General features: G+C 42.5%; 1 non-coding gene across 1 annotated transcript; it reads left to right on the top strand.

Annotated features, from left to right (window-relative positions):
- Positions 1 to 5,423: 5,423 nt before the first annotated feature.
- LOC119239687 (U1 spliceosomal RNA) lies at positions 5,424 to 5,585 on the top strand. The gene has a single exon (XR_005123961.2). It is a non-coding gene; the product is annotated as a U1 spliceosomal RNA (small nuclear RNA).
- Positions 5,586 to 13,553: the final 7,968 nt, after the last annotated feature.

The following is a 13,553-nucleotide window of genomic DNA, read 5'->3' as shown; positions in this document are numbered from 1 at the left end:
ATTCCTATGCCCTATTCACTCCACCACCTGCCTCCTGTTAGGAGCTGCAAGGGTTTTAGACAGTAAAGATCCTGAGGAATATGAGCAGCGAGGGTTTCCCTACACACAGGTTGTGTTGAAGGTCTCCAGAGTCAAACCAAAATTTTCTGTTACTTTTCTAGCTTATCTTTCACTTCTGACAGGATAGGAGCAAGAAAAATTCCTTTTTGCTATAAGTTGAAATAATAAACAGGGCACTGTAAAGACAGGCAGAAGCCTACGGGAACCCCACTGAGGAGCAAAGGCAGAGGTGTGCTGACTGGGGAGGGAGCATCCCGCTACAGGACCCACCCCTACAGCCACTGATGCCATGAGCTGAAATCAGGCCCATTGTAGCCACATCTTCCAGTTTTTCAAAAGAAGCGGTAAAGATAGATGTGAAATTCTGTTTTTAAATGTTCGATCAAAAGGGAAAAAAAATAAGGTCAAACGAGTCACATCGGTACTGAATTCAGCACCTGAGACAGCGGGACTGTTGCACCCAGGGCCTTTGTCAACCCTGGGCTGTGGGGCTGGGCTGTGGGATTTTCCTCACCACCTCAGCTCTGCCTTTGTGCCACAGACAAAGCCACATCATTGCCAAGGACACATATCTCCCAGGCGCCCGCTTGGCACATCACAGGCAAGTAGGGGCACATCTAACTGCCCACGTTCAGCCAAACCGAAGGACAAAGGCAGAGAGACTCTCTCTGGACCTTGGGGAAAAACACGGCTCTCCCAGGCAAAAGACACAAGCGTTCCTGTCTCAGTGTAATTAGGAGCAGCAAAGAAACTCAGACATGAGCCCCTTCTGTGTTGGCAACTGATATGACAGAACTGCACGAGGTGCAAAAGGCGGCTTTGTGTGTGTGTGTGCATGCGTATGTGTGTGCATGCGTGCACAATGTGTGCTTATGTGCTGCTGCCCAAGATTCTGAGTGATTTCTAACTTGAAGTTGATGAGATGGGATATGATGTCTTTTTAAAAATGTAACCAACAACAAACTTCGTTTAGTGTAATTTTAGCAGGGCAGCGGGTTTGCCAAGGTGCAGTATGTTATTGTTGAGCTACTGTTTTGACAAAAGAGTATATATGTGTGGTTGTGTCTGTGACTATGAAAGAAACAAGAAAAAAACAAGGATATATATATATATATATGTATGTATAAATGTATGCATACATATATATTTAAAGAAATAAATGCAAGAAATGAGGGCTAACAAATTTAGTTGAGATAAAAGCTGTTCAGGCTCGCTATTGTCACAGGTTTTGGGGAAACTGCTTATCTGTAAGGAGGCACCACATTTCCAGATAATTCCTAAAACAGTCTTCCACCAAAGACCCCGGGCATCTGCTCTGGGCTGGGCGGTGCGGCGGCCTGACCGTGCTGAGAGGCACAGGCTGGATTCTTGGGCCTCAGGACCCCTCAGTTCACAGAGGCCAGCACCGCAGATCTATGGGGACCTGCCGTGCAATTCCTTGAGTAACCAGAGTGGCCGATATTGTTATTATTCTAATTTCATGCAAAGCTCTTCGAGCAGGGTCTGGCATGTAGCAGCACGCTCAATAAATTAATAGGCGCAGGGCAAGGTGTTTTGCACTCATATTTCTCATTCTCCTAACACCCTCAGATTAGATCATATTATAAAGGAGGCAATGCTCAGCGAGAGGCAATATTGCAGAGAGATTAAAAGATCAAGGCCCAGCTCAGCAACTTACTACCTTGGTCATTTTACTTAATCTTATTGTTCTCCAGCATGCTCGTCTATGATGTAGAGATTATAAGAATGCCATTGTATCAGGTTTGGGGCATAACCAACCACCACAACGTTCAATTGTGCACCAACCATTCTTGCTTATGGATCTGTGATTGGGCTAAGCAATGACCCACCCAGGTGGGGCTCAGCTGGATGGTTCTGATTTTAGGTGCTGCCACAGTTCTGTGTTCATTGTCACTGCAGGTCTGTGGGTAGCTGGGATGCACCTCATGTTTTCATCTTCCTTGGGCAAGTGGCCTTGCAAGTGGCAGGTTCTTCTGGCAAAGGCAGAGGTACAGAGGGCAGGCTGCATCTGACTAGCATTTCTGAAGATTTTGGTCACATGATGATGGTCAATGGCCATAGGTCAGATGGAATCAAATGAGCAAGCAGAGTCATTCAGTGCAGAAGCAGACTCGGCCCCTGCACGTGGAGTGGGGGTACAATGCATATTTCTGAACAATGAGTTGATTTGCCAAGCTACCTACCTCCCAGAAGCGTTTTGAGAACTATATGTAAAAAGCTATGTAAGATGCTGCATAAGAACTCTAGCACACAGAGAAAAAGCACTGAAACTATGTAACTTATTAGCAAAACATTTGTTCATAGGGTGGATGATGTAATGGAGGCTCAGAGAGGTTGGGTAATGTGTCTGAAATCACACAGTGGTAAGCAGAGAAATAGTCAAACTCCTTTAGTCATTGCCCAAGTCCCTTTCTTTTTTTTCCTTTTTTTAAAATTTATTATTTATTTATTCAAGAGTTGGGGTACAGTTCAGAGGCGCGGGAGGGTGAGAGAATTCACCAGAGAGAGCAGGTTGCAGAACAGGCAGATGGATTGAAAGCACTGCTGAGGGGAGCAGCGGGCGAGGCAGGAGAGGTCTGCCACACCATGTGGGTTTCTCCCTGGCCGGCCAGGAATTGAACCCGTGCTGCAGAGGCTGTGGACAGCTTCACAGTGTAGTGCTCAGCCCGCTGCGCCACTGGGGAGGCCCCAAGTCCCTTTCTTTTTGATGAGACCCATGGATGTGTCTAGCAATGGGTAGCAGAGTTCAAGGCCCAAATCAATTCAGGGTCTGCATTCTAAACATCCAGATGGACTCTACTTAGGGAGGCAGATCAGACCTTGAGAGTTCTGAAGGCGAATCTGAATAAGCAAAGATCAACTCCAGGGGTGAAAGCACAATGATCAATCACAACTACTTTCTTGTGAGCACCTATGTCCCAGGTCAAGAGCTAGGAGAGCATGGGCTGTATCTTTGGTTGGAGGTCTCCCCTCTGCTCTGTCTGCTCTTAGAGTGTTAGCATCTGACCCTCCAAGACTCGGTTCTGCAGAAGCTCTCCCTTCTATAGTCAATCAAATGTCAGGAAGGGAGACCTTTCCTCTAGATCTCTTCATTTGCCAACATTTATTTTCCTCTAGAAATTTCTAGAAGTACCGCATTCAAAGCAGAAAAGGGTGGAGGTTCCTCAGGCTCTTTGACTCACAGTCACAGTCTCTATACAGTAACTCAGCAGTGCACTTATGTGTTGGAGTCCTCACACACACACACACACACACACACTCCTCTCACTCCATCCTCCTCAACCCCTGAATGGTGAGCACCTTGTAATAGGCCTAATACAGCTCCTCAATCAGGTGACATGTTCCAAAAACGTTGTTGGAGCGAGTGAATGATGAATGAATAAAAATATGAATGAATGCGTTAATTAACGATACATCAATGGGTATCTGGAGGAATGAGGGAGTGAGTGGGTGGTGAGTACATGGGTGATGAGGGGTTGCATGAAGGAGGGAGTGGTGAAGCGGCATTAAATTCTTCACTCTCCCTTACACCCCCTTGCAGAATTTTATTCAGATTAAATAAAAGTAAAAAAAAAAAACAAAAACAAAAACGACAGCAATCTTTGTGCATATGGATTTGAAGACATAAATTTTTTTCTTTCCCTTCTCTTTCGGCATCCAACCAGCCACTCATTGAGAATTCTCACTTTAATGTCTTACTGACTAATTATAAACTGTCAATTGAAAACATCAAGACCGTTCTACCTACACTCTGAAGATTGTGAGTGTGTGAACACCAGTTTGCTGAACCACTTCTGGGATCAACTTGGCCTCTAATGGAAAACTCAATTTTTATTTGGATTTTAAAATGTCTCCAATTATCCTGTCAATATTACATGCATATTCAAAGATTGTTTTCATCTCATCTGGAGGTATACTTTCCAGGCCCTCTCTTTTGTCTATACACTTGTACAAATACAAATGAAATTGGGTCCACACATTCCCCATATGAGAATGAAATCACTCTCTGTGTGTTTCCATCACTCAGGGAGCTTTGTTTGGGTTTCAGAGATAGAGACAACCCAAGTTTCTCTATTCTTCAGCATTTCTACCTTGAACTTCATTATGAAAAACAGAGTTTTAATTTAGAAATGGCCCAAACTTCCCATTTGGATGTCAGCCTGGAGGAACTCAACTTAAAGAGTATTTAATAATACGCAGAGTTGAAGGGGAAAATCCAGTTGAAGGACTTCTTGGTTCAGCCTGAAGCATTTGTTAACATTTAAATTCTTAGATTGCATTGCACTTTTTTCCCTAAGTCACATGGCTGTGGATAATCACCATTAATCTTCCATGCTCATGGCTTTTTCTTCTTTTCTGAAATAGTACAGCACAGGGATAAACATGAAACCCTTTTTGCCTTCCATTTATTTTTATGTTCGTACTAGCAGAAAAATGAAATGGCTACCATGAAGTAGCTTCCATGGGTTGGACACTGTGCTAAGCAAGTTAATGAATCACTGTGATTAATTCTGCAATCTGCCAACATTTTAGGGACACAGGGACCATTATTTCTTATTTTAGAGGAAGAAACTGAAGTTCTGAAAAGTGAAGCAACGTGTCCAGAGATAGCCCAGTGAGAAGCAGCAGCATGGGCCTCCAGAGGCCAGGTGTAGATAATTAGAATCATTTTAAAATCCAGATAAAAAGCAAGTTTTGCATTAGAGGCAAAGGGGGCTAGTGACCCAATTCCTGTGGGCGCAAGTAAACAATGGCAGCAATTAGTCTTGAAAGACCAACAGCTGACAGGGGAATACATCGATGGTGGGGAAATATAAGGAGGTCTGTGGCAAACAGATGCTAAGGTAACCTCATGATTCCCACTTTCTGAGTGATTCCTTGCCCTGGACATATGACTTGCTTCGAAGCAAAGGAAAGCGGCAGAGGTAATGGGATGTCACTTCTGTGATTACACTACAAGCTTATAACATCCGTCTTGTTGAGAGACACTCCCTCCCTTGCTGACATTGAAAAAGCTCACTGCTGTGTTGTAGGCTCCCTTCCAAAGGAGACCGCATGGCTAGGAACTGAGGGCAGCCCCCAGCAGACAGCCAGTAAGAAACTGAGGTCACAGTCAGACAACCTACAATAACTCAACAGCCTCATGAGCTTGGAGGCAGGTCCTTCCCCAGTCAAGCCTCGAGTGAGACCACACCTTGATTGATACCTTGATTGCAGTCCTCTGAGACCCTGAAATAGTTAAGTTGTGCCCAGATTTCTGACCCACATAAACTGAGATAATAAATGTGTGTAGTTTAGGTAATTAAATTTGTGATAATTTGTTGCACAGTAGTACATAATGAATACTTACCTGGCAGGGGAAGTGCTAGGGCCACCGAGGTGATTTCCCCAGGGTGGGACTCATCCATTGCACTCAGGATGTGCTGGCTTCTCTGATTTCCTCACGTGTGGAGACTTGACTGCTGAATATCTATTAGAGGGAGCCTGAGTTGCCACTTTCCCTTGATTAAGAAAAACAGGTAATTAATAGGAGGTCTTTTGAAATCTCATCATTGGAGGTATAACTCTTTGGAAATCATTATGGTCTTGTGGGAAGAGGAGTCAAGTTGATGTGATATTTCTCTCATCAAAATCACAAAAATGCCTTCTTCCTTCTTGTCTGTGACAGCCCCACCAGTGTGCTTTCTACCTCTCTGACTATCAGCTTTGTTTGTGATTTGTTTCCTCTGTCAACTTTTCACACGTGTGTGGTCCCGGAAGATGCACTGTCAGCCTGGCTTCCCTCACACAATGCCCAGGGCACTCGGCACCGCTCGCATGCTGATCAGCCCCAGATCCCTGCCTCCCTCCTGGAGCGCTCCCCTGAGATTCTGGCTCAGGGGCCTACTGGGGTTCTGGTTTTGAATGTCCTGCAGATACCTAAGACTCAGCCTTCTCCTCAATTTCTTATCTCACCCACTGATAGCTACCACCCTCCACTCACCATCCTTCCAATCAGTTACTCAAGCTAGAACGTGCTGGTTGTCCTCAACTGTCTTTCCCTGGAAGCAACCACTCACTTACTGCCGCTAATTTTATCTCTAAATTAATTCTCAAACACATACTCCTTTCCTATCCATGATAATGATACTGATGTCTTGTTTCTTGGTTCAGGCTTATGTCCATCAATTCAGTGGGACTACTGAAATGTCTTTCTAGACAACCTCCCCATCTTGTCCTCCTTGACCCCCTCCATACACTGATAAAATAGGTGGAGAGTAGAAACTTGCGCTGGGACATACCCTCAGCCTCTTTGTGGCTCTCATATTGTATCACCGGGGGCCCTTGACTACGAAGCTGATGGTGTCTATGTCCACAGCCCCACCCCCTCATCTGGGGGGGTTCCTTGCAGCAGCAGGCCTTTGGGTAGAGTAGATGAAGAGAATGACAAAGAAGAAGAGGTCAGTGCCACACTCCTTTCCTACCTGTGTGAGCTAGATCTACCCTACAACAGAGTGACGTGAGCCTGAGAGAGCTCTGATACACACAGATTGTACACATTTACACATTCTGTGTGCACGTTTAGCCTACGCGTACATGCCTCTTCAAAGTTGCTACGATTAAGTTTTTCGTCATGTGCTGTAGAGTAATAGAGGGCATTGAAAAAAGTGAGCTAAAAACAATACATGATTAAAGTGATCAATTTTTTTCAGAAAAAAAAAAAACAAGCAGAAATATTTGAAAAAATGCAAATGGAAAATTTCAGGCTACTGATGAGACACAGCCAATGAGCAGACGACAGCTCTGAGGACATCACAGGTGGACCTTGGGGGGACGAGGAGACGAAAGGCTGATGGCTCACGGATGATGGGGAGTCACCTGAGAAGTTCCAACATACATTTTATCAGAGCTCTCAACAAATGATTGCGAGGCAATGTGTCAGATGTGATTTTTAAGAGTTAATAGGTAAACAATTTCCATACCTGACAAACACACCAATCTTATTTTCAGCAAGCTAAACAAATCCCCAAAACTGAATAGAATAAATCCATTACATTATAGTCAAAGACAGAACAACAAATAAAAAAGGAAATCTTAAGAACTGCAGGGAAAAAAAAAAGTTTTCCTTTAAGGTTTAAAGGAAAGTTGTCTTATTACTAGTAACAATGGAACCGGGAGACAACAAGTAATAGCTTCCATGTACTGAGAGAAAATAACTGTCAGCCAAGAACTGGGTATGTCAAAAAATATACTGTAAGAATAAGGGTGAAATTAAGTCATTTTTAGAGAACAAAAATGAAGAGTTTAACCACTTACGGAACTTCTCTAAAGAAAATTCCAGAGGTTGTTCTTCCAGTTAAAGTAAACCCAGAGGCAGATCTTGGAATTGATCAAAGAGATAATGGTCAAAAGGAGCAGAATGGTGCCTCCTATAGTGGCCAGATTTAGTAAGTCTTTATTTATTTTAAGGATATGTCAATTTCCAAAAGCTGCAAGATGCATCAATGACACGACACAAGAGTCAGGAGGGAAGTAATTTGAACTGGAATGTTCCAAACTTCTGATATTGTTTAGGTGCCAGTAGTCCAGGTCTGTGTTAAATTAGCATGGACCTTTACGTTTCTTGGGTATCTATTGAATAATAGAAAATATGATGCACATCACTTAGATTAGGGGAGAGAAAAGTTCGAATGACAAATAATTCAAAAGGAGACCAGAATTGGTTAATATATGGAGAAAAGACAAGTGACTAGACACTACAAAATCAGTTGACACAAAATAAATCCAAACATAATTACAATATACAATCAAAATAATTACAATAAATACACATTAGCAAATGCTTGAGTTAAAAGAGTCAGAATTTCAGAGAGGACAGAAAATAAAGTCGAGTCCATACACATGCTGATTCTTTTTTTTAATATTTTATTTATGTAATTCTTACATCATTTTTCATTTTTGCACAATGTATGCATTTTCATTTTGGTTATATTCCCCATACAATTGCACCCCCCCTTATTTTGACCCTAATCCTTCCTCGCCCCCCGCCCCCCCCCTGCCCCATAGTGTGTCTCTGGTTTATAGTTGCTTGTTGACTTTGATTTTTACTTTGTATTAATTAGTCTTTTTCCTAGTCCTTTATTTAGGTTTTCTAAATTCCTGCTATGGTGAGACCATCTGGTATTTTTCTTTTTCTTTCTGACTTATTTCGCTGAGCATGATCCCTTCCAGCTCCATTCATGTTGCTGCAAACTGCATGTGTTTATCTTTTTTGAATGCTGAGTAATATTCCATTGTGTATATGCCCCACATCTTCTTGATCCAGTCATCTATTTTTGGGCATTTGTGTTGTTTCCATAGCTTAGCTATTGTAAATAGTGCTGCTATAAACATAGGTGTGCAGGTGCCCTTTGGAATTAATGTTTCTGTGTCATTTGGGTAAATACCTAGGAGTGGAATTCACATACTGATTCTTAATGAGGGCACTAAAACATATATATATATATATATATATATATATCAATCACTGTAATACAATATACTGCTATTTAAAAATATATCTAAAGCCCTGCCTTACCCTGTTTTAATGAAAGGCATCTAGTTCACATAATCTACCTTGAAGCAAAGGTATGGGGACAGCTACCAGGTATACCAGGGGGACAGCAAAGGTATACCAGGCAGCTACCAGTCAGGGGAAGAAAGTATAGCTGTTTTCATATAAACAGAGTCAACCTTTGAGAAAAAACAAGGTCCCCCAGGCAATGATCAGAGGCACAAGGAACAATTTCAAAACCAATGCATCTACGACGGTAGTCTCAACATACATAAAGCTAGAACTAACAGCTTCAAGGAGAGTTTGACAAACCATCCTTACGTAGGGGTTCAGGGAAGTGCTCCTCTAAACAATTGATAGATGGAGAATAAACATTAGCAAGGGACACTCACAATAAGGGAAGTCACAATATGCTGGGAAGTCAGTGTTGCTTGCCCACCACGGCCAGTCTTGGGCTGGCACTTAATCATGTGGACCCTGAAAGAGTCACTTGATGGTTCCACACTAAGTGACCCCGTCTGTAAAAGAGGAAGAATAACAGAGACCACATCAGGTTTTGTGCAAATCACATATTTTTTTAAAGATTTATTTATTTATGCATACAAGAGTTGGGGTACAGGCCAGAGGTGAAGGGGGTGAGAAGATTCACCAGAGACAGAGTGGGGCGCAGGACAGGTGGATCTACTGAAAGCCACTGCTGAGGGGAGCAGCAGGCCAGTCAGGAGAGGTCTGCTGCACCATGTGGGTAGCTCCCTGGTGGGGGATCGACCTTGTGCTGCGTTGGCTGCAGACAGCCTCATGGGCTGCCACCAGGGAGGCCCCACACATGTTTATATAAATTTGCGAGCTTTGGGGAAGTTATATGAGTGATAAAAGCATTTAGAATATTGCCTGATGAATTATCATTCTATATGTATTCTGCTGAGGTTGATCCAAAGGCTCACAGGGTCCTATGTCCAGTAATTACAGAACGTCTATTCTTCTCAATGTCAGCCACACACCCGGCTATAATTCATCTCATTCACACTGTTTTCCGACCACAATGTAGCAAATTAGCAACAATATAAAAAAGCATATCTCAAGTATCTGTGTCTTTGGGCATTTAGAGGCACGGTTCTAAACACCCTGTACATTAAAGGATGATTATAATGGAAACGAGAAATCTTTATGGTTGAGTAAGAAAAACAGATTTTTCAAAATGTGTGTGATACAGTCAAAGCAGTAGCTAGAGAAAGGTGATAACTTTTAAAGATTATTCCATAAAAAAAAGATTGAAAACTAACAAGCTTGTTCTCTAACGTAGGAGGTTACAAAATGCAGCAGAATAAAGACAAGAAATTATAAAGGGAAGGACCTTTTCAAATAAATAGGTTAAATTTAAAAACAAAGAAATAGAATAATAAAACGCAGTTATTTTGAAAAAAATGAAGAGAACATAAAGGGGACATTATTAATAAACTGCAGATGTTTAAATGATAATAAAATATAAACAAACTTATACTGGTAAACTTAAAATCTAGGTTTAATAGAAACATTCTTAGAAAAGTGCCATTTACTGAAACTGACTCAACAAGAAGTAAAGAAAACATGAAGCCTCCTATAACAAGTAAGGGAACTCAGCAAACTCTAAAAAATTTCCTCCCATAACACTGCAGGCTGAGATGACTTCATCAGCTTTACAAATGAGTCAAGGAATAGATAATCCAATTTTACACAAATTATTACTTAATATAGACTAGAAGGGAAGTGACCTCAACAAAATTCAGGACCTGCATAAACTCAACACCATAAAGCCACAGAGACCTGATGAGGAGAAACATTACAGATCAGCCTCTCTTTGAACACATGTGACAAAATATTCTGAAAACAATATTAGCCAAGAGATTGTGGACCATAAGCAAAGGTCAGCATCAGGCCCATGCTGGGTTACTTGCAGGAAGGAAAATTTGGTTTAATGTTGGAAAATGTTTAGTATAATTTATCAGGTTGGCATAATATAGAAAAAAATATGTAACCCTTTCAATTGTTGCAATTTAATTTTGTAAAAATTAAATTTTGTAAAAATTAAATCCACTTGGGAAAAAAATTTCTTAGCAAAACAGGAATGAAAGGAAACGCCCTTCACTTTCCTTCACAGCCCCCCGCCCCACTGAACATGCCACAGCTCCTCACCCCACACCCCACTGAACATGCCACCTGCCATGGTCCAGGTCTGTCCCACTCAGTTAGGGCTAGCCAGGGTTCCAGCTCAGTGCCACAAAGCAAGATCCAGAGCTCAAAGTGGCCAAGTTCCCAAATGAAGTCCTACTTCTGGCCTCTCATTAATAAGGTCATTACTTCTATTGAAAATCAAAAAGAAGCTGTAGATAAATCACTGGGACTCAGAGGGGAGTTTAGTAAGCTTCCCGAACCCAAAATCAATCCACAGAAATCAATCGGTTTTATACACAGACAACAAACAGACAGATAATGCTATTTAACAAATAACATTATGCTATTAACATTAAAATATAAAGGATTTAGTAACCTATCGACCAAAAGATATTCAAGGTCTTTATGAAGAAAATGAGAAAAACGATAATGGTGAGACCTTGGAGACCTTAGCAGTTGAGACAATATGGACCTACGGATTGGCAGATTCAGGACCGCGAGAACACAGCGCTCTCCAGATCCATCTACAGATTTATTGTAATTCAAACACTATCTCAACAGATTTTGTGGCATGTGGGTATGTGGGAGAGAATTGACAGGCTGATTCTAATATCTATATGGAATTGCAAATGGCAGGAAAAGGGAGATTCTCCTGAATGCGAAGAATGAGGTTGGTTGGCTGGCTTTTGCAGATATCAATAATTACTTTAATGAGAGTAATTAAGGCAATGCGATATTGTTCCCGGGTTAGACAAACCAACCAATGAAACAAATTAAGAGTCAGGAATGGGGGTGTGTGTGTGTGTGTGTGTGTGTGTGTGTATGCGTGCACGCGCACAGGCATCACACTCATGTGCCTGTGTGTTTATTTTATGAACAGAAGTGGCATTACAGATCAATGAGAGAACTGATTTTTAAATACATAGGGCAAGCAATTTGTTGTTCATATGAAAAAAAAAATTAGAGCTCTACGTTGCAATATACATGAAAAATAAATTTCAGGTTAAAAAATATATGTGAAAGGCAGCATCAGTGAAGAATCCAAGGAAATATAGGGTAGTATATTAATGAATTGGTATGAAGAAAGATTTCTTAAATAAGGCACAAAAAGCAAAAATCCATAAAGCAAAAGGTTGATAAATGTGAAAGAGCAAGAAAAAATATATGTAAACTTGAAAAACGGAAAAGATCGTTGACCTATATAGGCATGAGACTTCGGTGGAGAGTGAGGGCAGCAGTTCGCCTGTATGAAGTTGTAATCTCAAAATTATATAATTGTGAAATGATTGAATCAGCAAATCAACATAATTGGGAAAAAAATAACAATGATTCATATAATGGATAACCAAGAACTCCTACACATCAGCAAGTAAAAAGCAAATGACTCAATTAAAAAATGAGCAATAGACTTGAACGGGCGTGTGACAAAACAGGAAAGTCAGAACGACAGAAGAGGAGCTGGGAGAGTTTGCTGTGAAACAGGGAATGGGAGTGAGAATTGTAAGGAGATACTGTTTTGTATCTCAGATGGGCCAAAATGATAGAGTCTGGCTGTAATAAGGTTGGACAACGAAGAGAATCCAGGGATAGTCGCTTCCATATCTCAAGTGGATGCAAATTTGTCAGATGGCTTTGGAAATGACCTGCCACTGTGCAGTGATGTTGAAATGCACATACCTTTGATGCCAGCACAACACCTTAGAGCCCCTGTCCATGGCTCAGCTGCACTCGGGGCGTCAGCCCCAGGAAGCTGGCCAGAGAAACCAGCAGCCATAACCCAACACATACCAGCAGGAGACAGTCTATGTGCATCGCAGCAAGGTCTTGGTAGAATATTATGCAGCAGAGAAGATAATTGAAGCACAGGGACCTGCAAAAACCTGGATGCATCTCAGAAATGACACTGAGTCAAAAATGCAGAACAAGCAAGTGAAAGGAACAGCTGCAAATGACCTTGTGGTCAAGGGGACCCGAGAGAGAGATTCTAGTTCAAGTTCAAAATCACGTGACGGTGAAATATCACTCTTGAGCACGCTGGTGCTCAAGCAAGTGGGGGGCTCTTAGGAAAATCAGGGCCCCCAAGTGTGCTTCTGGCTGGGGAGGAAGGTGCTGGGATGAGGGTCTCCCACAGTCAGGGTCACCCAGGTGTTTTACTGTGATTTCACCTTTCATACCTTACATACATTTTGGGGAGAGTTGTGTATTTATTGGAGAATGCATCTGAAGAGCACATCCATGCGTATGTAAGGGAAGTGGGCGTGTGGCTCACTGGGAGGATTTTCAGTTTTGAGCATCTTGAGGCTGTGAGGGAGGGACTCACTGGTGTCCTGGGATGCTCCCCACGGCAGGGCGGCTTAAAAGGTCGGTTTTATTGTGTCCGTGGTGGGGAAGAACCCCCCAGCTTGGGCACAAAGGGGGTGGAAGCGGACTTCCAAGTGTGGGTGGGGAGACAGGACTCAGATTTGCACTTCAGAGAAGGCCTGTGGGCGTGGCTGGAGCAGGGACTGTCTTTCAGAACGGTGGGCGAAGAATCGATGGAGCGGGGGTCTGGTGAAGGGCAGTGCGATGCTGTGGTTGATAATGGGCTTGGGTTTGAATCTTCTGCCAGCTGTGCGCTGTGTGACCTTGGAGGAGAGGTGTCATCACCCCAGGCTCAGGGGGCTTCCCCAGGATGCAGTTAAAGGGGTGCATTCCGCACACTGTGGTTTTGAGGGTTAGACAAAGAATGCATATGGCGCGCCGGGGGCAGGCTCGTCAGGGCCAGGACTCACCTCTGTTTATGTTGTGG

The sequence above is a fragment of the Talpa occidentalis genome, unplaced genomic scaffold (genome assembly GCF_014898055.3).
Source record: "Talpa occidentalis isolate TD23 unplaced genomic scaffold, MPIMG_talOcc4v2.1 talOcc4.11, whole genome shotgun sequence".
Taxonomy (NCBI): Eukaryota; Metazoa; Chordata; class Mammalia; order Eulipotyphla; family Talpidae; genus Talpa; species Talpa occidentalis.
The sequence above is the reverse complement of the archived record's forward strand: the minus strand, read 5'-3'. Positions and strand labels throughout refer to the sequence as shown.